General features: G+C 43.8%; 1 pseudogene; it reads right to left on the reverse strand.

Annotated features, from left to right (window-relative positions):
- Positions 1-18,456: 18,456 nt before the first annotated feature.
- Positions 18,457-19,960, reverse strand: LOC145982632 (large subunit ribosomal RNA; annotated as a pseudogene).
- Positions 19,961-26,689: the final 6,729 nt, after the last annotated feature.

The following is a 26,689-nucleotide window of genomic DNA, read 5'->3' on the forward strand; positions in this document are numbered from 1 at the left end:
TAATGCCTAACGCAGGGTGGTAGGGAAGACAACGTGACGGTAAATTGAGCAGTGGGTTGAGTGTTCGAGTCACTGGAAACGTTTGATTCTCCATTTGAAATGCATGAAAAATGCTAAATTTTAACGGTTTTCAAGTTTCAACCGAAAATCCCGTTTTGGCGCGAAACTCAAATAATTTCTTAGGATGGAAGCTACATCTTTCCCATACACGAAAACATGCAGGGCTAGCCTAAATCAAAGTCGAAAGGGTGACTTTTCTAATTAAATCCGCGAGCATGCGTCCTTCTCGCCCCCCCCAAACCGCCATTTCTGGAAAAGGCCGTTAAAGTGTACTTGAGGTTAACTGAGGAAGACAATACTTGGGATTCGGGTATTTCAGTACCTCTCCTCCCAGATTGCAAAATTTGATGAGGTTCGAACCACGGAAAGTGTGAAAAAGTGAAGAAAGAAAGAGACAATGTCCTTCTCGTCCCCCCAAGAAGTGCTTCTCGCCCCCCTCAGATATTTTTTCGATTTCGAGCAATCGAGTTGAAACTTTACACAGACCTAGATCAAGTCAAGAGAACAAAAAAAGGTAAATGCCATTTTGAGATATTTCCAAAAACGCGGCCTCCATCTTGGAAAATGGCGGATTTCGTCCCCAGCGACCAGCACCTTCGCCCCTGAACACCCTTTCAAACTCGTTCCAGCAGACGCATCGCGCTAACGCCTAACGCAGGGTGGTAGGGAAGACAACGTGACGGTAAATTGAGCAGTGGGTTGAGTGTTCGAGTCACTGGAAACGTTTGATTCTCCATTTGAAATGCATGAAAAATGCTAAATTTTAACGGTTTTCAAGTTTCAACCGAAAATCCCGTTTTGGCGCGAAACTTACAATATTTCTCAGGATGGAAGCTGCATCTTTCCCATACACGAAAACATGCAGGGCTAGCCTAAATCAAAGTCGAAAGGGTGACTTTTCTAATTAAATCCGCGAGCATGCGTCCTTCTCGCTCCCCAAACCGCCATTTCTGGAAAAGGCCGTTAAAGTGTACTTGCGGTTAACCGAGGAAGACAAAACTTGGGATTCTGGTAATTCAGTACCTCTCCTCACAGATTGCAAAATTTGATGAGGTTCGAACCACGCAAAGTGTGAAAAAGTGAAGAAAGAAAAAGACAATGTCCTTCTCGTCCCCCCAAGAAGTGCTTCTCGCCCCCCTCAGTCATTTTTTCGATTTCGAGCAATCGAGTTGAAACTTTACACAGACCTAGATCAAGTCAAGAGAACAAAAAAAGGTAAATGCCATTTTGAGATATTTCCAAAAACGCGGCCTCCATCTTGGAAAATGGCGGATTTCGTCCCCAGCGACCAGCACCTTCGCCCCTGAACACCCTTTCAAACTCGTTCCAGCAGACGCATCGCGCTAACGCCTAACGCAGGGTGGTAGGGAAGACAACGTGACGGTAAATTGAGCAGTGGGTTGAGTGTTCGAGTCACGGGAAACGTTTGATTCTCCATTTGAAATGCATGAAAAATGCTAAATTTTAACGGCTTTCAAGTTTCAACCGAAAATCCCGTTTTGGCGCGAAACTCAAATAATTTCTTAGGATGGAAGCTACATCTTTCCCATACACGAAAACATGCAGGGCTAGCCTAAATCAAAGTCGAAAGGGTGACTTTTCTAATTAAATCCGCGAGCATGCGTCCTTCTCGCCCCCCCAAACCGCCATTTCTGGAAAAGGCCGTTAAAGTGTACTTGCGGTTAACCGAGGAAGACAAAACTTGGGATTCTGGTAATTCAGTACCTCTCCTCACAGATTGCAAAATTTGATGAGGTTCGAACCACGCAAAGTGTGAAAAAGTGAAGAAAGAAAAAGACAATGTCCTTCTCGTCCCCCCAAGAAGTGCTTCTCGCCCCCCTCAGCCATTTTTTCGATTTCGAGCAATCGAGTTGAAACCTTACACAGACCTAGATCAAGTCAAGAGAACAAAAAAAGGTAAATGCCATTTTGAGATATTTCCAAAAACGCGGCCTCCATCTTGGAAAATGGCGGATTTCGTCCCCAGCGACCAGCACCTTCGCCCCTGAACACCCTTTCAAACTCGTTCCAGCAGACGCATCGCGCTAACGCCTAACGCAGGGTGGTAGGGAAGACAACGTGACGGTAAATTGAGCAGTGGGTTGAGTGTTCGAGTCACTGGAAACGTTTGATTCTCCATTTGAAATGCATGAAAAATGCTAAATTTTAACGGTTTTCAAGTTTCAACCGAAAATCCCGTTTTGGCGCGAAACTCAAATAATTTCTTAGGATGGAAGCTACATCTTTCCCATACACGAAAACATGCAGGGCTAGCCTAAATCAAAGTCGAAAGGGTGACTTTTCTAATTAAATCCGCGAGCATGCGTCCTTCTCGCCCCCCCAAACCGCCATTTCTGGAAAAGGCCGTTAAAGTGTACTTGAGGTTAACCGAGGAAGACAATACTTGGGATTCGGGTATTTCAGTACCTCTCCTCCCAGATTGCAAAATTTGATGAGGTTCGAACCACGGAAAGTGTGAAAAAGTGAAGAAAGAAAGAGACAATGTCCTTCTCGTCCCCCCAAGAAGTGCTTCTCGCCCCTCTCAGCCATTTTTTCGATTTCGAGCAATCGAGTTGAAACTTTACACAGACCTAGATCAAGTCAAGAGAACAAAAAAAGGTAAATGCCATTTTGAGATATTTCCAAAAACGCGGCCTCCATCTTGGAAAATGGCGGATTTCGTCCCCAGCGACCAGCACCTTCGCCCCTGAACACCCTTTCAAACTCGTTCCAGCAGACGCATCGCGCTAACGCCTAACGCAGGGTGGTAGGGAAGACAACGTGACGGTAAATTGAGCAGTGGGTTGAGTGTTCGAGTCACTGGAAACGTTTGATTCTCCATTTGAAATGCATGAAAAATGCTAAATTTTAACGGTTTTCAAGTTTCAACCGAAAATCCCGTTTTGGCGCGAAACTTACAATATTTCTCAGGATGGAAGCTGCATCTTTCCCATACACGAAAACATGCAGGGCTAGCCTAAATCAAAGTCGAAAGGGTGACTTTTCTAATTAAATCCGCGAGCATGCGTCCTTCTCGCTCCCCAAACCGCCATTTCTGGAAAAGGCCGTTAAAGTGTACTTGCGGTTAACCGAGGAAGACAAAACTTGGGATTCTGGTAATTCAGTACCTCTCCTCACAGATTGCAAAATTTGATGAGGTTCGAACAACGCAAAGTGTGAAAAAGTGAAGAAAGAAAAAGACAATGTCCTTCTCGTCCCCCCAAGAAGTGCTTCTCGCCCCCCTCAGTCATTTTTTCGATTTCGAGCAATCGAGTTGAAACTTTACACAGACCTAGATCAAGTCAAGAGAACAAAAAAAGGTAAATGCCATTTTGAGATATTTCCAAAAACGCGGCCTCCATCTTGGAAAATGGCGGATTTCGTCCCCAGCGACCAGCACCTTCGCCCCTGAACACCCTTTCAAACTCGTTCCAGCAGACGCATCGCGCTAACGCCTAACGCAGGGTGGTAGGGAAGACAACGTGACGGTAAATTGAGCAGTGGGTTGAGTGTTCGAGTCACGGGAAACGTTTGATTCTCCATTTGAAATGCATGAAAAATGCTAAATTTTAACGGCTTTCAAGTTTCAACCGAAAATCCCGTTTCGGCGCGAAACTCAAATAATTTCTTAGGATGGAAGCTACATCTTTCCCATACACGAAAACATGCAGGGCTAGCCTAAATCAAAGTCGAAAGGGTGACTTTTCTAATTAAATCCGCGAGCATGCGTCCTTCTCGCCCCCCCAAACCGCCATTTCTGGAAAAGGCCGTTAAAGTGTACTTGCGGTTAACCGAGGAAGACAAAACTTGGGATTATGGTAATTCAGTACCTCTCCTCACAGATTGCAAAATTTGATGAGGTTCGAACCACGCAAAGTGTGAAAAAGTGAAGAAAGAAAAAGACAATGTCCTTCTCGTCCCCCCAAGAAGTGCTTCTCGCCCCCCTCAGCCATTTTTTCGATTTCGAGCAATCGAGTTGAAACTTTACACAGACCTAGATCAAGTCAAGAGAACAAAAAAAGGTAAATGCCATTTTGAGATATTTCCAAAAACGCGGCCTCCATCTTGGAAAATGGCGGATTTCGTCCCCAGCGACCAGCACCTTCGCCCCTGAACACCCTTTCAAACTCGTTCCAGCAGACGCATCGCGCTAACGCCTAACGCAGGGTGGTAGGTGAAGACAACGTGACGGTAAATTAAGCAGTGGGTGTAGGGTTCGAGTCACGGGAAACGTTTGATTCTCCATTTGAAATGCATGAAAAATGCTAAATTTAACCGTTTTTCAAGTTTGAACCGAAAATTGAGTTTTGGCGCGAAACTGACAATATTTCTCAGGATGGAAGCTGCATCTTTCCCATACACGAAAACATGCAGGGCTAGCCTAAATCAAAGTCGAAAGGGTGACTTTTCTAATTAAATCCGCGAGCATGCGTCCTTCTCGCTCCCCAAACCGCCATTTCTGGAAAAGGCCGTTAAAGTGTACTTGTGGTTAACCGAGGAAGACAAAACTTGGGATTCTGGTAATTCAGTACCTCTCCTCACAGATTGCAAAATTTGATGAGGTTCGAACCACGCAAAGTGTGAAAAAGTGAAGAAAGAAAAACACAATGTCCTTCTCGTCCCCCCAAGAAGTGCTTCTCGCCCCCCCGAGCCATTTTTTCGATTTCGAGCAATCGAGTTGAAATTTTACACAGACCTAGATCAAGTCAAGAGAACAAAAAAAGGTAAATGCGATTTCGAGATATTTCCAAAAACGCGGCCTCCATCTTGGAAAATGGCGGATTTCGTCCCCAGCGACCAGCACCTTCGCCCCTGAACACCCTTTCAAACTCGTTCCAGCAGACGCATCGCGCTAATGCCTAACGCAGGGTGGTAGGGAAGACAACGTGACGGTAAATTGAGCAGTGGGTTGAGTGTTCGAGTCACGGGAAACGTTTGATTCTCCATTTGAAATGCATGAAAAATGCTAAATTTTAACGGTTTTCAAGTTTCAACCGAAAATCCCGTTTTGGCGCGAAACTCAAATAATTTCTTAGGATGGAAGCTACATCTTTCCCATACACGAAAACATGCAGGGCTAGCCTAAATCAAAGTCGAAAGGGTGACTTTTCTAATTAAATCCGCGAGCATGCGTCCTTCTCGCTCCCCAAACCGCCATTTCTGGAAAAGGCCGTTAAAGTGTACTTGTGGTTAACCGAGGAAGACAAAACTTGGGATTCTGGTAATTCAGTACCTCTCCTCACAGATTGCAAAATTTGATGAGGTTCGAACCACGCAAAGTGTGAAAAAGTGAAGAAAGAAAAACACAATGTCCTTCTCGTCCCCCCAAGAAGTGCTTCTCGCCCCCCCCGAGCCATTTTTTCGATTTCGAGCAATCGAGTTGAAATTTTACACAGACCTAGATCAAGTCAAGAGAACAAAAAAAGGTAAATGCGATTTCGAGATATTTCCAAAAACGCGGCCTCCATCTTGGAAAATGGCGGATTTCGTCCCCAGCGACCAGCACCTTCGCCCCTGAACACCCTTTCAAACTCGTTCCAGCAGACGCATCGCGCTAACGCCTAACGCAGGGTGGTAGGGAAGACAACGTGACGGTAAATTGAGCAGTGGGTTGAGTGTTCGAGTCACTGGAAACGTTTGATTCTCCATTTGAAATGCATGAAAAATGCTAAATTTTAACGGTTTTCAAGTTTCAACCGAAAATCCCGTTTTGGCGCGAAACTCAAATAATTTCTTAGGATGGAAGCTACATCTTTCCCATACACGAAAACATGCAGGGCTAGCATAAATCAAAGTCGAAAGGGTGACTTTTCTAATTAAATCCGCGAGCATGCGTCCTTCTCGCCCCCCCAAACCGCCATTTCTGGAAAAGGCCGTTAAAGTGTACTTGTGGTTAACCGAGGAAGACAAAACTTGGGATTCTGGTATTTCAGTACCTCTCCTTCCAGATTGCAAAATTGGATGAGGTTCGAACCACGCAAAGTGTGAAAAAGTGAACAAAGAAAAAGACAATGTCCTTCTCGTCCCCCCAAGAAGTGCTTCTCGCCCCCCCGAGCCATTTTTTCGATTTCGAGCAATCGAGTTGAAATTTTACACAGACCTAAATCAAGTCAAGAGAACAAAAAAAGGTGAATGCGATTTCGAGATATTTCCAAAAACGCGGCCTCCATCTTGGAAAATGGCGGATTTCGTCCCCAGCGACCAGCACCTTCGCCCCTGAACACCCTTTCAAACTCGTTCCGGCAGACGCATCGCGCTAACGCCTAACGCAGGGTGGTAGGGAAGACAACGTGACGGTAAATTGAGCAGTGGGTTGAGTGTTCGAGTCACTGGAAACGTTTGATTCTCCATTTGAAATGCATGAAAAATGCTAAATTTTAACGGTTTTCAAGTTTCAACCGAAAATCCCGTTTTGGCGCGAAACTCAAATAATTTCTTAGGATGGAAGCTACATCTTTCCCATACACGAAAACATGCAGGGCTAGCCTAAATCAAAGTCGAAAGGGTGACTTTTCTAATTAAATCCGCGAGCATGCGTCCTTCTCGCCCCCCCAAACCGCCATTTCTGGAAAAGGCCGTTAAAGTGTACTTGCGGTTAACCGAGGAAGACAAAACTTGGGATTCTGGTAATTCAGTACCTCTCCTCACAGATTGCAAAATTTGATGAGGTTCGAACCACGCAAAGTGTGAAAAAGTGAAGAAAGAAAAAGACAATGTCCTTCTCGTCCCCTCAAGAAGTGCTTCTCGCCCCTCTCAGCCATTTTTTCGATTTCGAGCAATCGAGTTGAAACTTTACACAGACCTAGATCAAGTCAAGAGAACAAAAAAAGGTAAATGCGATTTCGAGATATTTCCAAAAACGCGGCCTCCATCTTGGAAAATGGCGGATTTCGTCCCCAGCGACCAGCACCTTCGCCCCTGAACACCCTTTCAAACTCGTTCCAGCAGACGCATCGCGCTAACGCCTAACGCAGGGTGGTAGGGAAGACAACGTGACGGTAAATTGAGCAGTGGGTTGAGTGTTCGAGTCACTGGAAACGTTTGATTCTCCATTTGAAATGCATGAAAAATGCTAAATTTTAACGGTTTTCAAGTTTCAACCGAAAATCCCGTTTTGGCGCGAAACTCAAATCATTTCTTAGGATGGAAGCTACATCTTTCCCATACACGAAAACATGCAGGGCTAGCATAAATCAAAGTCGAAAGGGTGACTTTTCTAATTAAATCCGCGAGCAGGCGTCCTTCTCGCCCCCCCCAAACCGCCATTTCTGGAAAAGGCCGTTAAAGTGTACTTGTGGTTAACCGAGGAAGACAAAACTTGGGATTCGGGTATTTCAGTACATCTCCTTCCAGATTGCAAAATTGGATGAGGTTCGAACCACGCAAAGTGTGAAAAAGTGAACAAAGAAAAAGACAATGTCCTTCTCGTCCCCCCAAGAAGTGCTTCTCGCCCCCCCGAGCCATTTTTTCGATTTCGAGCAATCGAGTTGAAATTTTACACAGACCTAGATCAAGTCAAGAGAACAAAAAAAGGTAAATGCGATTTCGAGATATTTCCAAAAACGCGGCCTCCATCTTGGAAAATGGCGGATTTCGTCCCCAGCGACCAGCACCTTCGCCCCTGAACACCCTTTCAAACTCGTTCCAGCAGACGCATCGCGCTAACGCCTAACGCAGGGTGGTAGGGAAGACAACGTGACGGTAAATTGAGCAGTGGGTTGAGTGTTCGAGTCACTGGAAACGTTTGATTCTCCATTTGAAATGCATGAAAAATGCTAAATTTTAACGGTTTTCAAGTTTCAACCGAAAATCCCGTTTTGGCGCGAAACTCAAATAATTTCTTAGGATGGAAGCTACATCTTTCCCATACACGAAAACATGCAGGGCTAGCCTAAATCAAAGTCGAAAGGGTGACTTTTCTAATTAAATCCGCGAGCATGCGTCCTTCTCGCCCCCCCAAACCGCCATTTCTGGAAAAGGCCGTTAAAGTGTACTTGCGGTTAACCGAGGAAGACAAAACTTGGGATTCTGGTAATTCAGTACCTCTCCTCACAGATTGCAAAATTTGATGAGGTTCGAACCACGCAAAGTGTGAAAAAGTGAAGAAAGAAAAAGACAATGTCCTTCTCGTCCCCCCAAGAAGTGCTTCTCGCCCCCCTCAGCCATTTTTTCGATTTCGAGCAATCGAGTTGAAACTTTACACAGACCTAGATCAAGTCAAGAGAACAAAAAAAGGTAAATGCCATTTTGAGATATTTCCAAAAAGCGGCCTCCATCTTGGAAAATGGCGGATTTCGTCCCCAGCGACCAGCACCTTCGCCCCTGAACACCCTTTCAAACTGGTTCCAGCAGACGCATCGCGCTAACGCCTAACGCAGGGTGGTAGGTGAAGACAACGTGACGGTAAATTAAGCAGTGGGTGTAGGGTTCGAGTCACGGGAAACGTTTGATTCTCCATTTGAAATGCATGAAAAATGCTAAATTTAACCGTTTTTCAAGTTTGAACCGAAAATTGAGTTTTGGCGCGAAACTGACAATATTTCTCAGGATGGAAGCTGCATCTTTCCCATACACGAAAACATGCAGGGCTAGCCTAAATCAAAGTCGAAAGGGTGACTTTTCTAATTAAATCCGCGAGCATGCGTCCTTCTCGCTCCCCAAACCGCCATTTCTGGAAAAGGCCGTTAAAGTGTACTTGCGGTTAACCGAGGAAGACAAAACTTGGGATTCTGGTAATTCAGTACCTCTCCTCACAGATTGCAAAATTTGATGAGGTTCGAACCACGCAAAGTGTGAAAAAGTGAAGAAAGAAAAAGACAATGTCCTTCTCGTCCCCCCAAGAAGTGCTTCTCGCCCCCCCGAGCCATTTTTTCGATTTCGAGCAATCGAGTTGAAATTTTACACAGACCTAGATCAAGTCAAGAGAACAAAAAAAGGTAAATGCGATTTCGAGATATTTCCAAAAACGCGGCCTCCATCTTGGAAAATGGCGGATTTCGTCCCCAGCGACCAGCACCTTCGCCCCTGAACACCCTTTCAAACTCGTTCCAGCAGACGCATCGCGCTAATGCCTAACGCAGGGTGGTAGGGAAGACAACGTGACGGTAAATTGAGCAGTGGGTTGAGTGTTCGAGTCACTGGAAACGTTTGATTCTCCATTTGAAATGCATGAAAAATGCTAAATTTTAACGGTTTTCAAGTTTCAACCGAAAATCCCGTTTTGGCGCGAAACTCAAATAATTTCTTAGGATGGAAGCTACATCTTTCCCATACACGAAAACATGCAGGGCTAGCATAAATCAAAGTCGAAAGGGTGACTTTTCTAATTAAATCCGCGAGCATGCGTCCTTCTCGCCCCCCCAAACCGCCATTTCTGGAAAAGGCCGTTAAAGTGTACTTGCGGTTAACCGAGGAAGACAAAACTTGGGATTCGGGTATTTCAGTACCTCTCCTTCCAGATTGCAAAATTGGATGAGGTTCGAACCACGCAAAGTGTGAAAAAGTGAACAAAGAAAAAGACAATGTCCTTCTCGTCCCCCCAAGAAGTGCTTCTCGCCCTCCCGAGCCATTTTTTCGATTTCGAGCAATCGAGTTGAAATTTTACACAGACCTAGATCAAGTCAAGAGAACAAAAAAAGGTAAATGCGATTTCGAGATATTTCCAAAAACGCGGCCTCCATCTTGGAAAATGGCGGATTTCGTCCCCAGCGACCAGCACCTTCGCCCCTGAACACCCTTTCAAACTCGTTCCAGCAGACGCATCGCGCTAACGCCTAACGCAGGGTGGTAGGGAAGACAACGTGACGGTAAATTGAGCAGTGGGTTGAGTGTTCGAGTCACTGGAAACGTTTGATTCTCCATTTGAAATGCATGAAAAATGCTAAATTTTAACGGTTTTCAAGTTTCAACCGAAAATCCCGTTTTGGCGCGAAACTCAAATAATTTCTTAGGATGGAAGCTACATCTTTTCCATACACGAAAACATGCAGGGCTAGCCTAAATCAAAGTCGAAAGGGTGACTTTTCTAATTAAATCCGCGAGCATGCGTCCTTCTCGCCCCCCCAAACCGCCATTTCTGGAAAAGGCCGTTAAAGTGTACTTGAGGTTAACCGAGGAAGACAATACTTGGGATTCGGGTATTTCAGTACCTCTCCTCCCAGATTGCAAAATTTGATGAGGTTCGAACCACGGAAAGTGTGAAAAAGTGAAGAAAGAAAGAGACAATGTCCTTCTCGTCCCTCCAAGAAGTGCTTCTCGCCCCCCTCAGCCATTTTTTCGATTTCGAGCAATCGAGTTGAAACTTTACACAGACCTAGATCAAGTCAAGAGAACAAAAAAAGGTAAATGCCATTTTGAGATATTTCCAAAAACGCGGCCTCCATCTTGGAAAATGGCGGATTTCGTCCCCAGCGACCAGCACCTTCGCCCCTGAACACCCTTTCAAACTGGTTCCAGCAGACGCATCGCGCTAACGCCTAACGCAGGGTGGTAGGTGAAGACAACGTGACGGTAAATTAAGCAGTGGGTGTAGGGTTCGAGTCACGGGAAACGTTTGATTCTCCATTTGAAATGCATGAAAAATGCTAAATTTAACCGTTTTTCAAGTTTGAACCGAAAATTGAGTTTTGGCGCGAAACTGACAATATTTCTCAGGATGGAAGCTGCATCTTTCCCATACACGAAAACATGCAGGGCTAGCCTAAATCAAAGTCGAAAGGGTGACTTTTCTAATTAAATCCGCGAGCATGCGTCCTTCTCGCTCCCCAAACCGCCATTTCTGGAAAAGGCCGTTAAAGTGTACTTGTGGTTAACCGAGGAAGACAAAATTTGGGATTCTGGTAATTCAGTACCTCTCCTCACAGATTGCAAAATTTGATGAGGTTCGAACCACGCAAAGTGTGAAAAAGTGAAGAAAGAAAAACACAATGTCCTTCTCGTCCCCCCAAGAAGTGCTTCTCGCCCCCCCGAGCCATTTTTTCGATTTCGAGCAATCGAGTTGAAATTTTACACAGACCTAGATCAAGTCAAGAGAACAAAAAAAGGTAAATGCGATTTCGAGATATTTCCAAAAACGCGGCCTCCATCTTGGAAAATGGCGGATTTCGTCCCCAGCGACCAGCACCTTCGCCCCTGAACACCCTTTCAAACTCGTTCCAGCAGACGCATCGCGCTAATGCCTAACGCAGGGTGGTAGGGAAGACAACGTGACGGTAAATTGAGCAGTGGGTTGAGTGTTCGAGTCACTGGAAACGTTTGATTCTCCATTTGAAATGCATGAAAAATGCTAAATTTTAACGGTTTTCAAGTTTCAACCGAAAATCCCGTTTTGGCGCGAAACTCAAATAATTTCTTAGGATGGAAGCTACATCTTTCCCATACACGAAAACATGCAGGGCTAGCCTAAATCAAAGTCGAAAGGGTGACTTTTCTAATTAAATCCGCGAGCATGCGTCCTTCTCGCTCCCCAAACCGCCATTTCTGGAAAAGGCCGTTAAAGTGTACTTGTGGTTAACCGAGGAAGACAAAATTTGGGATTCTGGTAATTCAGTACCTCTCCTCACAGATTGCAAAATTTGATGAGGTTCGAACCACGCAAAGTGTGAAAAAGTGAAGAAAGAAAAACACAATGTCCTTCTCGTCCCCCCAAGAAGTGCTTCTCGCCCCCCCGAGCCATTTTTTCGATTTCGAGCAATCGAGTTGAAATTTTACACAGACCTAGATCAAGTCAAGAGAACAAAAAAAGGTAAATGCGATTTCGAGATATTTCCAAAAACGCGGCCTCCATCTTGGAAAATGGCGGATTTCGTCCCCAGCGACCAGCACCTTCGCCCCTGAACACCCTTTCAAACTCGTTCCAGCAGACGCATCGCGCTAACGCCTAACGCAGGGTGGTAGGGAAGACAACGTGACGGTAAATTGAGCAGTGGGTTGAGTGTTCGAGTCACTGGAAACGTTTGATTCTCCATTTGAAATGCATGAAAAATGCTAAATTTTAACGGTTTTCAAGTTTCAACCGAAAATCCCGTTTTGGCGCGAAACTTACAATATTTCTCAGGATGGAAGCTGCATCTTTCCCATACACGAAAACATGCAGGGCTAGCCTAAATCAAAGTCGAAAGGGTGACTTTTCTAATTAAATCCGCGAGCATGCGTCCTTCTCGCTCCCCAAACCGCCATTTCTGGAAAAGGCCGTTAAAGTGTACTTGCGGTTAACCGAGGAAGACAAAACTTGGGATTCTGGTAATTCAGTACCTCTCCTCACAGATTGCAAAATTTGATGAGGTTCGAACCACGCAAAGTGTGAAAAAGTGAAGAAAGAAAAAGACAATGTCCTTCTCGTCCCCCCAAGAAGTGCTTCTCGCCCCCCTCAGTCATTTTTTCGATTTCGAGCAATCGAGTTGAAACTTTACACAGACCTAGATCAAGTCAAGAGAACAAAAAAAGGTAAATGCCATTTTGAGATATTTCCAAAAACGCGGCCTCCATCTTGGAAAATGGCGGATTTCGTCCCCAGCGACCAGCACCTTCGCCCCTGAACACCCTTTCAAACTCGTTCCAGCAGACGCATCGCGCTAACGCCTAACGCAGGGTGGTAGGGAAGACAACGTGACGGTAAATTGAGCAGTGGGTTGAGTGTTCGAGTCACGGGAAACGTTTGATTCTCCATTTGAAATGCATGAAAAATGCTAAATTTTAACGGCTTTCAAGTTTCAACCGAAAATCCCGTTTTGGCGCGAAACTCAAATAATTTCTTAGGACGGAAGCTACATCTTTCCCATACACGAAAACATGCAGGGCTAGCCTAAATCAAAGTCGAAAGGGTGACTTTTCTAATTAAATCCGCGAGCATGCGTCCTTCTCGCCCCCCCAAACCGCCATTTCTGGAAAAGGCCGTTAAAGTGTACTTGCGGTTAACCGAGGAAGACAAAACTTGGGATTCTGGTAATTCAGTACTTCTCCTCACAGATTGCAAAATTTGATGAGGTTCGAACCACGCAAAGTGTGAAAAAGTGAAGAAAGAAAAAGACAATGTCCTTCTCGTCCCCCCAAGAAGTGCTTCTCGCCCCCCTCAGCCATTTTTTCGATTTCGAGCAATCGAGTTGAAACTTTACACAGACCTAGATCAAGTCAAGAGAACAAAAAAAGGTAAATGCCATTTTGAGATATTTCCAAAAACGCGGCCTCCATCTTGGAAAATGGCGGATTTCGTCCTCAGCGACCAGCACCTTCGCCCCTGAACACCCTTTCAAACTCGTTCCAGCAGACGCATCGCGCTAACGCCTAACGCAGGGTGGTAGGGAAGACAACGTGACGGTAAATTGAGCAGTGGGTTGAGTGTTCGAGTCACGGGAAACGTTTGATTCTCCATTTGAAATGCATGAAAAATGCTAAATTTTAACGGTTTTCAAGTTTCAACCGAAAATCCCGTTTTGGCGCGAAACTCAAATAATTTCTTAGGATGGAAGCTACTTCTTTCCCATACACGAAAACATGCAGGGCTAGCCTAAATCAAAGTCGAAAGGGTGACTTTTCTAATTAAATCCGCGAGCATGCGTCCTTCTCGCCCCCCCAAACCGCCATTTCTGGAAAAGGCCGTTAAAGTGTACTTGCGGTTAACCGAGGAAGACAAAACTTGGGATTCTGGTAAGGCAATGTGGCATTGACACAAGATCATCCTCCTCAGTTTTCTTCCCAGCTTGACTTTCTATTCGGATTTTGCTCCAGAGATTGCCGTCAAAGGCAAAAAAAATTCTGGGAGAATGAAGCTTCCCAAGAAACTTGTACAAGCAAGGCAATATGGCATTGACATAATATCTTCCTTTTCTGTTTTCTTCCCAGCTTGACTTTCCATTCGGCTTTTGCTCCAGAGATTGCCGTCAAAGGCAAAAATTCTGGGAGAATAAAGCTTCCCAAGAAACTTGTACAAGCAAGGCAATGTGGCATTGACACAAGATCATCCTCCTCAGTTTTCTTCCCAGCTTGACTTTCTATTCGGCTTTTGCTCCAGAGATTGCTGTGAAAGGCAAAGATTCTGGGAGAATAAAGCTTCCCAAGAAACTTGTACAAGCAAAGCAATGTGGCATTGACACAATATCATCCTCCTCAGTTTTCTTCCCAGCTTGACTTTCTATTCGGCTTTTGCTCCAGAGATTGCCGTCAATGGTAAAAGTTGTGGGTGAATGAAGCTTCTCGACAAACTTCTAAAAGCACGGTAACGTGGCAAAGGCACACACACACAAACAATTCTCCTCCTCAGTTTTCTTCCCAGCTTGACTTTCTATTCGGCTTTTGCTCCAGAGATTGCCGCGAGAGGCAAAAATTCTGGGAGAATAAAGCTTCCCAAGAAACTTGTACAAGCAAAGCAATGTGGCATTGACACAATATCATCCTCCTCAGTTTTCTTCCCAGCTTGACTTTCTATTCGGCTTTTGCTCCAGAGATTGCCGTGAGAGGCAAAAATTCTTGGAGAATAAAGCATACCAAGAAACTTGTACAAGCAACGCAATGTGGCAGTGACACAACATCATCCTCCTCTGTTTTCTTCCCAGCTTGACTTTCTATTCGGCTTTTGCTCCAGAGATTGCCGTGAGAGGCAAAAATTCTGGGAGAACAAAGCTTCCCAAGAAAATTGTACAAGCAGGGCAATGTGGCATTGACACAATATCATCCTCCTCAGTATTCTTCCCAGCTTGACTTTCTATTCGGCTTTTGCTCCAGAGATTCCCGTCAAAGGCAAAAATTCTGGGAGAATAAAGCTTCCGAAGAAAATTGTACAAGCAACGCAATGTGGCAGTGACACATCATCCTCCTCAGTATTCTTCCCAGCTTGACTTTCTATTCGGCTTTTGCTCCAGAGATTCCCGTCAAAGGCAAAAATTCTGGGAGAATAAAGCTTCCGAAGAAAATTGTACAAGCAACGCAATGTGGCAGTGACACATCATCCTCCTCTGTTTTCTTCCCAGCTTGGCTTTCTATTCGGCTTTTGCTCCAGAGATTGCCGTCAAAGGCAAAAATTCTGGGAGAATAAAGCTTCCCAAGAAACTTGTACAATCAAGGCAATGTGGCAGTGACACAACATCATCTTCCTCTGTTTTCTTCCCAGCTTGACTTTCTATTGGGCTTTTGCTCCAGAGATTGCCGTCAAAGGCAAAAATTCTGGGAGAATAAATCTTCCCAAGAAACTTGTACAAGCAACGCAATGTTGCAGTGACACAACATCATCCTCCTCAGTTTTCTTCCCAGCTTGGCTTTCTATTCGGCTTTTGCTCCAGAGATTGCCGTGAAAGGCAAAAATTCTGGGAGAATAAAGCTTCCCAAGAAAATTGTACAAGCAACGCAATGTGGCAGTGACACAACATCATCTTCCTCCCAGCTTGACTTTCTATTGGGCTTTTGCTCCAGAGATTGCCGTCAAAGGCAAAAAAAAATTTGGGAGAATGAAGCTTACCAAGAAACTTGTACAATCAAAGCAATGTGGTAGTGACACAATATCATCATCCTCCTCCGTTTTCTTCCCAGCTTGGCTTTCTATTCGGCTTTTGCTCCATAGATTACCGTCAAAGGTAAAAGTTGTGGGTGAATGAAGCTTCTCGACAAACTTCTAAAAGCACGGTAACGTGGCAAAGGCACACAAACAATTCTCCTCTGTTTTCTTCCCAGCTTGACTTTCTATTCGGCTTTTGCTCCAGAGATTGCCGTGAAAGGCAAAAATTCTCCCAAGAAAATTGTACAAGCAAGGCAATGTGGCATTGACACAATATCATCCTCCTCAGTATTCTTCCCAGCTTGACTTTCTATTCGGCTTTTGCTCCAGAGATTGCCGTGAAAGGCAAAAATTCTGGGAGAATAAAGCTTCCGAAGAAAATTGTACAAGCAACGCAATGTGGCAGTGACACATCATCCTCCTCTGTTTTCTTCCCAGCTTGACTTTCTATTGGGCTTTTGCTCCAGAGATTGCCGTCAAAGGCAAAAAAAAAAATTTGGGGGAATGAAGCTTCCCAAGAAACTTTTACAATCAAGGCAATGTGGCAGTGACACAATATCATCATCCTCCTCCGTTTTCTTCCCAGCTTGGCTTTCTATTCGGCCTTTGCTCCAGAGATTGCCGTCAAAGGCAAAAATTCTGGGAGAATAAAGCTTCCCAAGAAACTTGTACAATCAAGGCAATGTGGCAGTGACACATCATCTTCCTCTGTTCTCTTCCCAGCTTGACTTTCTATTGGGATTTTGCTCCAGAGATTGCCGTCAAAGGCAAAAAAAAAATTTGGGAGAACGAAGCTTACCAAGAAACTTGTACAATCAAAGCAATGTGGTAGTGACACAATATCATCTTCCTCCGTTTTCTTCCCAGCTTGGCTTTCTATTCGGCTTTTGCTCCATAGATTACCGTTGTGGGTGAATGAAGCTTCTCGACAAACTTCTAAAAGCACGGTAACGTGGCAAAGGCACACAAACAATTCTCCTCCTCTGTTTTCTTCCCAGCTTGACTTTCTATTCGGCTTTTGCTCCAGAGATTGCCGTGAAAGGCAAAAATTCTGGGAGAATAAAGCTTCCCAAGAAAATTGTACAAGCAACGCAATGTGGCAGTGACACAACATCATCTTCCTCCCAGCTTGACTTTCTATTGGGCTTTTGCTCCAGAGATTGTCGTCAAAGGCAAAAAAATTTTTGGGAGAATGAAGCTTCCCAAGAAACTTGTACAATCAAAGCAACGTGGCAGTGACACAATATCATCATCCTCCTCCTCCGTTTTCTTCCCAGCTTGGCTTTCTATTCGGCTTTTGCTCCATAGATTACCGTCGAAGGTAAAAGTTCTGGGAGAATAAAGCTTCCCAGCTTTACTTTCTATTCGGCTTTTACCGTCAAAGGTAAAAATTGTGGGAGAGCAAACGTGCTCGTCCAAGCACCATCAGCAACGGAGGTGGGAGCGTTAACTTTGCATTAAGTGATAACACACTTTCCTCCCAGCTTGGCTTCGAATGTGGATTGCTCTCTCTGCCGGGACATATGCTTATAGTTAAGTTCATCATGAAAGGCAAATCTTTCAACTGCTGCTTTCGTTGGGTCGGGTACCCTATTCTACACCCTCGAATTTTGAATTTTTTTTTCTTTCATTATGAAGGTTATGTGATCCTATTTCTGAATAAAAAAACATTGGAGCGCGGAAAGAAGTATTTACGACTCTACAGCCGTTTGAAGTGGCGATTTTGTCGTTTGCAATAGTTCGGACGTATTTTTAACTATGTTCGCCGCGCTTTCTTTTTTCGATGAATTTAGGGGTGAATTGAGTGCTAATGGAACCTAACCTAACAGGCCTAACCTAACCTTGTGTGAATGGTTTGTGGGGCTATCCGTGGATGGTTTTTGGGGCTACGAGTGAAAGGTTTCCGGGCGTTATCGCACATTTACCAAGGCATTAAAAATTAGCCGGTGTCACCTGCCCCGAACACTATTTCTCACTTTTGTCGCATTGACTCATGAAGAAACAAAAATTAGCCAAATTTAATGCTGAAAGTAAAGCTGAGAAGTTAACTTACCTCTTTTCCCCAAGGCCAGGCATTGCAGGTGGAAGTTGAAACTAAAAGTCGTTAAGTGCAGTCAGTCGTATGCAATAAGTCGTCTTTTTTGTCCTTTTCCACAGAATATTGCCCTACCCCGTCGTTCCATGATAAAAATAAGAAGTCGCAAATTATCCCAGCCCACAAGTCATTCAGAAAACGGCCTACAGTTGCCGAAAAGAAATGTGCACGATGTTCCACAAGATAACGTATTTACACACGCTGAGGATACCGTTCAACAATATGTTGAATGATATTCCTCATCGTGTCTCGTCGCTGTTTTCCATACCTGTCAAACCACATGAACTCATCCAGATATAAGACATAAGAAGAAGAAGAAAATGTTCAGACCTGCGCCTGTGACATGAATCCAAGATTCGCCATGATCAAATCGCTGCAAAACCGTTTCGACGTTACATAAGGAATGTAAATATTGAAAAAACGTAAGTTTTATAGCACGTAGATCTTAAAAAATTACTTTCCGCGCTATTTAGAAACATCGTATGTTATGAAGAACTAATTTTCGTAACGATAATATGTGAAATGTGCGAAAAATCGAGGGTGTAGAAAAGGGTACCCGAGCCCTTTCGTTCTCTACAGTTAGTTTCTAACTGGAAAAGAAACAACATTGTTTGGTCGGCTGGGTCGAAAAAAACCCCAAGTCCGGCGATCCGCCACCTGCCGGAAGCCCCGGTTGCCAGCACCCGGTGAAGGTGCCGGCTTCCGGTTTGGGAGTCCTCCCCCGGTCGAAACTGGGGTCTGGACTCCCGGCGAAGGTCCCGTAGGGACCTCCTTATAAAAGAGAATAGATTTTCAGGTGCCGTGCAGCCGACAGCACGAACCTGCAAGCGAGGGCTGCCTTTCAACGGGTCGCCACCGTACGGAGGCTTCACCGCTCACGACGCCCCGCCAGATACTCAAGTCGTCTACGAGTGGTTCAGGGTCCCAACTTCCGAGTGCTTGATTACCCCTTGAATCCCCATCTAGAATCCCAAAGACCTCGGTCAGTGGGGCAAGTGGGCGGAGTCTCGATGGCACTACTCGCGGGGAGCCTCACCCCGGGGGGGGGTGGTTGGTGGCTCCCCGCCTTACCGGTCCCCGGCGAAGGGGTCCAGCGTTGGTGGTTCTGCCTTTCAGAGTGCAGGGACCCACGGTCACGCAGCTCCGGGCACGGCTTCGGCCTTAGAGGCGTTCAGGCTTCAGCCGTCGGACGTAGCTTCGCACCAAGGTTCGATCGAACCGGCGCGGTACCATTGGTCCGAACCTGGGGTTCCTCTCGTACTAACCAGGATTACCTTGGCCGCGTTCTAAACGCCAGGAGGATAAAACTAACCTGTCTCGCGACGGTCTAAACCCAGCTCACGTTCCTTGTTGGTTGGTGAACAATCATACGCTCGGGGAGCGCTGCGTCCCCACGGTAAGAAGAGCCGACATCGAAGGATCAAAAAGCCGCGTCGCTATGAACGCTTGGCGGCCACGAGCCAGTTATCCCTGTGGTAACTTTTCTGTCACCTCCCGCCGAAGATCCTTCGGACGGGGAGGATCGATAGGCCCCGGTTTCCCGGGTCCCACCCGTACTGAGGGTGCGGATCAGGGCGGCTTTTGCCCTTTCGCTCTACCCGAGGTTTCTGGCCTCGGTGAGCCGCCCTTAGGACACCTGCGTTATCCTTTGACAGATGTTCCGCCCCAGACGAACTCCCCGCCTGCCGTTGTCCCCGGATCGGGTCGGCCCCTTGGCCGGTCCGCACGCGAGGCACGGCCGGCCGGTGGGGCCTTGGTTCGTGAACGGCGTGCGACGAGGCCGGAGCCCCGACGCCCGCGTCCCGCCCAACCGGGTGAGTCGGGAAACCGTGAGAGTAGTGGTATTTCACCGGCGGGCACCCGAAGGAGCCCTCCCACTTATGCTACACCTCGTCACGTCTCCCGACAGCGGCAGACTAGAGTCAAGCTCAACAGGGTCTTCTTTCCCCGCTGACATTCTCCAAGCCCGTTCCCTTGGCTGTGGTTTCGCTAGACAGTAGGTAGGGACAGACAATATGGGGGGAACCCCCGAAAGTATCCAAACCTCCACCCGCATACTTTCGAGGGCATGCGCTATGTCCCAGTGCCTCTGATATAAACTGGGACGGCAGTTTTTCGTATTACGGTTCCCCCTATATTGTTGTGCCATACCTTTATTGTTAAGTTGTTGTTACATACATAATAAACATACAAACATATATATATATATGATTACATACAATAATTAACTAACATAAAGCATATATTGATACAAAATTAGTCTAATACCTCAAGATACAATACACAGCAGAAAAATTTATTTGTTACCTGCTTAATATTTTACTGAAAATTTGTTTGTATAGTTTTTAGTAGACAGGGACAATAATGGGACAATAATGGGGGAACCCCCGAATGTATCCAAACCTCCACCCGCATACATTCGAGGGTATGCGCAATGTCCCAGTGCCTCTGAGATAAACTGGGACGGCAGTTGCTCGTATTACGGTTCGCCCATTATTGTTGCACATTACCTTTATTTAATTCCTCTTGAGTACAATACATATATAGACGTAACATAATATAAAATATAACACTTAACATAAAGCCAACAAACACATATATATAACTCCATTTAATTGATACACATAATCTAATTTCCCTTACAGACATCAGAGCATTTTCTGAGATCCGGATTCCGGATTCCCGGGATCTATGAGATCTATGAAATAATTGGTCCTTGTTACAGGACGAAACCGCCAGGGACAAGATCGCAATTGGTTGAGGACCTTTGGTATTTTAAACGTTTGGGAGATTGCTCACCCCAGAGGCTGGGTCTTCCCATCCCTGTCGGTTTGTCCCGCACCTCCAAGGTTACTCCAGTTTCTTCAGTCTCAGACTTCACGATAATTACATAATATGTAAGGAAATGTTGGATAATTTGATCAAAATGACTACACTCTGATCTCTAAGTTAATATGCTATAATAATGATACAAAAAATCAATACGAAGAGATAAGAGATATTTACTATTAATAATTATTTAATAACAGCTTTTATTAGTAAGACAAGGACAAATTATATTCTATGATACCAAGCTACTTTGTAGTATTTGTTATTAACAGATATGGTTATTATTTCCACTACATGATGAATATTTTGATTATTTGAATATTAAATAATTTTAGCATCTAAATTATTTAAATTATTTATATTTTACGGTTTAAATTTCGGCAATTTGGAATATGATATCGGAATGCCGCTATCACTTGTGCTGGAGTTCCAGCACGTCATAAATCTATTTATTTATTCATTCATCCTGGCGGCCGCCACTCTTGCTAAATACTCTTTATGTCTCTCCCCCGGCATTCGAACTGGACGAATTCTTCTTCTTGCTGCGGCCTCCTGTCTTCCGGTTGATACCACAAAAAATCTTCTTCTTGCAGCTGTTGGCGGTGCCTCTATCTCTTCGGTCCCTTCTTCCTGCTCGGGGGTAGGACTTACTCTTCGAGTTTTCGTTCTTTCCCTTTCGCTTCTCCTTGGCGCCTCCGGTAGACAGGGACAAACAATATTGGGGGGACCCCCGAATGTATCCTAACCTCCACCCGCATACATTCAGGGGTATGCGCTTGTCCCAGTGCCTCTGATATAAACTGGGACGGCAGTTGATCGTTTTACGGTTCCCCCGATATTGTTGTACTACCTCTTTATTTGTTGAAAAATTTATATTAAATACATACATAAAACATATATAAGACAATACAAAAAACAAAGAGCATTTCACCATTTAATATATTGAAGACTATAAATTAACAATTGAAAATACAATACAAAGCCAGTGTATTTTGTTTTTTTTAAACTAATGTACAATTCTAGAATTGGTTTCATGTTTATTTTGTTTTTTATTTTATTATTTTTTTTTACTTTATTATTATTATTATTTTTTTTTTTTAAATTGTTTCTCATTAATTACATTGTTTGCGTCGGCTTAGTATCGGATTCCGAAGTACCGGAATCTAAGTAAAATGGAATTGGATCTAGGACAAGCCGCCAGGGACCGACCGCAATGGTTGAAGACCTTTTACTAGTTGAGGACTATGTAGGGAATTGCTCACCCCAGAGGCTAGGTGTTCCTGTCCCCGGCGACTGTTCCCAGCTCCCTACCAGGTAGAGATGAAAGCTACACAGATTATATGTAATTTACTAGCTCGTTGCATTTAGAATTAAGTTTGACCTTGAACATTTAACTAGTAATAAAACCAAAGAAAATAAACTAGACCAAAATGAATACACTTTAGCCTTAAATACATGGGGTTAAATAATTAAATTAAAATTAGGATTTATTTTAAAAAAAAAGAGAGAGAAAAAAAAAATATATATATATATAATTCAATTAACAATAAGTTTATTTAGGGGTTAACAACAATAAAGTGATTAAAATTCTCCACATACAAATTGATGCTGCTATGAGGTATAATAATTTACATTTGGGAGTTTTGATTATATGTTTTAGGGTTTAAAGTTTAAATGATAGTTAAAAAGTTAGAAGATAGAAACACCGGAGTGCCGGCGCTCTTTTAACTGGTATACCAGTTAATAATTATAATTGAAAAATAATTTAATTCTATTTAGTTTAATTTGAATTTAGGGAATAGGTTTAAATGTAGTTTACACTTTTTAATTGGTTCTGGAGTCCACCACTCTCTTCATATATTCTTTATGTGATTCCCCTTGCATCCGAATCGGCCGAATTCGTCTTCTTTCTGCAGCCTCCTTACGTCCTGTTGATACCATGTAGAATCTTCTTCTGGAAGCTCCTGCTGGTGCTTCCTCATCCTGCGATGAGCTGGAATCATGTAGTTGGGTTGAGGTGTTTGAGGAGGCTACTCCATCTCTTGATCTAGGTGGCTGGAATCTTTCCTTTCCTCTCCTAGGACTTGTGTTCGTTTGTGTGTCAGGGGCGTGGGATGGGTTGACTTGATTATTAAATCGGTTCATTTCCACTAATGATACCAGATTGGTTAATTTTGTTAGATTTTCTATTTGCTGTGGGCAAAGTAGCAATTTTGTATTGAAAGTTGGTAGTTCCATGCGTAGTTTTTTTACATCCTCCTCAGCCGCTGGGCAGAAGAAAGTTTTGTGCTCAGGTGTGTCCTCCTTTGCTCCGCATGAGGGTAGACAGGGACAATAATGGGGGAACCCCCGAATGTATCCAAACCTCCACCCGCATACATTCGAGGGTATGCGCAATGTCCCAGTGCCTCTGAGATAAACTGGGACGGCAGTTGCTCGTATTACGGTTCGCCCATTATTGTTGCACATTACCTTTATTTAATTCCTCTTGAGTACAATACATATATAGACGTAACATAATATAAAATATAACACTTAACATAAAGCCAACAAACACATATATATAACTCCATTTAATTGATACACATAATCTAATTTCCCTTACAGACATCAGAGCATTTTCTGAGATCCGGATTCCGGATTCCCGGGATCTATGAGATCTATGAAATAATTGGTCCTTGTTACAGGACGAAACCGCCAGGGACAAGATCGCAATTGGTTGAGGACCTTTGGTATTTTAAACGTTTGGGAGATTGCTCACCCCAGAGGCTGGGTCTTCCCATCCCTGTCGGTTTGTCCCGCACCTCCAAGGTTACTCCAGTTTCTTCAGTCTCAGACTTCACGATAATTACATAATATGTAAGGAAATGTTGGATAATTTGATCAAAATGACTACACTCTGATCTCTAAGTTAATATGCTATAATAATGATACAAAAAATCAATACGAAGAGATAAGAGATATTTACTATTAATAATTATTTAATAACAGCTTTTATTAGTAAGACAAGGACAAATTATATTCTATGATACCAAGCTACTTTGTAGTATTTGTTATTAACAGATATGGTTATTATTTCCACTACATGATGAATATTTTGATTATTTGAATATTAAATAATTTTAGCATCTAAATTATTTAAATTATTTATATTTTACGGTTTAAATTTCGGCAATTTGGAATATGATATCGGAATGCCGCTATCACTTGTGCTGGAGTTCCAGCACGTCATAAATCTATTTATTTATTCATTCATCCTGGCGGCCGCCACTCTTGCTAAATACTCTTTATGTCTCTCCCCCGGCATTCGAACTGGACGAATTCTTCTTCTTGCTGCGGCCTCCTGTCTTCCGGTTGATACCACAAAAAATCTTCTTCTTGCAGCTGTTGGCGGTGCCTCTATCTCTTCGGTCCCTTCTTCCTGCTCGGGGGTAGGACTTACTCTTCGAGTTTTCGTTCTTTCCCTTTCGCTTCTCCTTGGCGCCTCCGGTTGTGTTTGGTTATTTTGAGGGGGTCTGTTGAGGTATTGGTGTTGGTTGAATTTCTTCTTCTCTTCTTCGGAGACCTCATCGGCCAGGGTTTTTAGGTTTGTTATTTGCTGTTCGCATAGCAAGATTTTGAGGTTGAAGGTAGGTAATCCTCTACGTAGGGTTTTTATTCTGGCGGTTGCTTCCGGGCAGTAGAAGACCCTATGCTCCGGTGAATCCACCTCAGCTCCACATGAAGCACAGCTCGGTTCCAGGGCAACGCCAACGCGGTGGAGATACTCCCCATATGGCCCATGTCCGGTAAGAAAGTGCAGAAGTCCCCTGGTGTAGTGTTTTTTCATCAGTGTGTTGTCTCGGATTTTAGGTATGATACTAAATGTCCTTCTTCCATTCTGTGAATTTTTCCATTCCTCCTGCCAATTATCCAGTAAGGTCTCTCTCATTTCAAACAGGGTTGGGGTGAACTTTCCAATGCAAGTTGTCATTTTATTTTCTTCTCCTTTTTTGAAGAAATACCTTCCCGCTCTCCATTTGACTTCCAGGTCCATTGGCAGGTGTCCCGTTAGGGCTAATAATGCTTCGGTGGATGTTGTACCAAAAGCGCCCGTTGTTCTTATCAGAATTCTTCTCTGTGAAGCCCTCAGAAGTCTGGTGTTCTTTTTCAATGCGAGTCCCTCAGCCCAGGTAGAGGCCGCATATGTTATGATTGAATAGTATATGGTTCTGATGTACGTATCCACCACCCCAGGTTCTAGGCCAAACTGCGTTGACGCTACCCTAATAATTTTGCTTATTGCCATTTCTGCTTTAGTTGTTGTTTTTTGTATGTGTGTTCCATATTTCATGCCTTCCTCCAAGGTTACTCCGAGGTATTCAAAATTAGTTGAGCGTTGTATGTTCGTTCTCATTAATCTAATTGTCGGATTTCTTTTGGTACTAATATTACCCTTGGCAATGAGGTATTTCGTTTTTTCTGCCGAAAGTTTCAGTTTGGCGTTATTGCACCAATTTTCCAGGGCCGCTATGGCATTATTTGCACTTCGTTCTATTTTGGCTCTTGAATCATCCGCACATATAACGACAATGTCGTCTGCATATGCAATAACTCTTGTTATCTCCGGATTACTGCCAAGGTGTTTCAGACATGGTTCAAGATTGATATTCCACAGATGTGGACCAAGCACTGAGCCCTGTGGGCATCCTTTTGTTATTACTTTAGTCAGTTCTTCGTCTCCTATTTTCAAGGATATTTTACGATTTTTAAAATAATCCTGCAGTACCTGAAATAAGGTTGACGGACAGTTTAAGTCCTTGAGGGTGTGGAACAGATTTGGCCACCATAGATTGTCGAATGCCCCGCTAATATCGGCAAATATGGCTATTACTATTTTCTTGTTTGAATTCGCAATTTCTTCCTTAAGGGCGTTAATAGCATCCTCTGTAGATCGGCCTTTTGTGAAGCCATATTGGTTGCCGGTATTGTTGCACATTATGAGAAATTCTTGAAGCCTTTTGTTAAGCATTTTCTCAAAGAGCTTCCCTATTGTATTCAATAAGCAGATAGGTCTATAAGATTTAATGCTAGTATCATCCTTTTTGTTTTCTTTTTTGACAACTACCAACTTTCCCTCTTTCCACAGCGTAGGAAACTCTTTACGGATCAGACAGAGGTTAAATAGGGCCGTTATGTAGTTGATCGTTTTGTTGATAGATAGTTTAAGAATTTCCACTGGGATACCATCTGGTCCTGGTGCCTTGCCATTTTTCATTGTTCCTAGCTCTCTCAGGACCTCCTCAGGTTCGAATGGTAAAATAGGTGTGGTATTTAAACATTTATTACTGTTCGCTCTGATCTCTTTGTTTCTTTGATTGTCTGTGTTCGCCTCGTCGTCCGGGAGCAATCCGTGAAGCAGTAGTTCCCCAGTCTCCCTCGTGTTTTTTGTAAATGAACCATCGGGTTTCCGTAATGTGGTAATGCTTTCCTTAGGCTTTATTTTGTTTGTCATGATTTTGTATGGTAGGCCCCATTTGTCCCTTTCTAAGTTCCTGTTCACAAAATTACGCCAGTTTTTTTGTTTAAATTCTTTTAATTCTGCAGCATAGCGTTCTTTGGCTCTACGGTAGGCCTGTAAATATTCCTCTCTATTGTGGATGTTTGTTTTTTGGTACTGTTTCCTCGCGTGACGAATATTAGCTCTCAGGTTAGTTAATTTTGCAGACCAGGGTTTACTTCGATTATTCTTTATTCTTCTCGGCGTTGATGCCGCTATTGCGACCTGAAGATTATTTTCCAGGATTTCCGCCCATTCATCTGCGGTTTTCCCTGGTCCTGGATATTCTGTTAGATTGATGTTTTCTAGAAACTTTGCCTTGTCAATTTTCTTCCAGTTATACTCAGGGGCTTTTTGGTCGGATACTGTTAGTGTGGTTTGCAGACTAACATTGAAGGTGATTGCGTTGTGGTCACTTGTGGTGATCATATCATGTACCATCCAGTTTTGTATTAAATTTGTCATTTTATTGTTTGTAAGTGTCAAATCAATGTTACTACTAGCTCCCGCTCGTCCTCTAAATGTAGGCGGGTTACCTTCAATGTTTTCTATTACTAAGTTTTGTTCGGCTATAAAGTTCATGATTTGTTCTCCATTGTTATTTAGTTCTTTGCCAAACCACGCGGGAGAGGAAGCATTGCTGTCCATTACCAGTAGTATTTTTTCATTCTGGTACGCGAGG

The sequence above is a fragment of the Lepisma saccharinum genome, unplaced genomic scaffold, assembly GCF_977018435.1.
Source record: "Lepisma saccharinum unplaced genomic scaffold, izLepSacc3.1 HAP1_SCAFFOLD_266, whole genome shotgun sequence".
Classification (NCBI taxonomy): Eukaryota; Metazoa; Arthropoda; class Insecta; order Zygentoma; family Lepismatidae; genus Lepisma; species Lepisma saccharinum.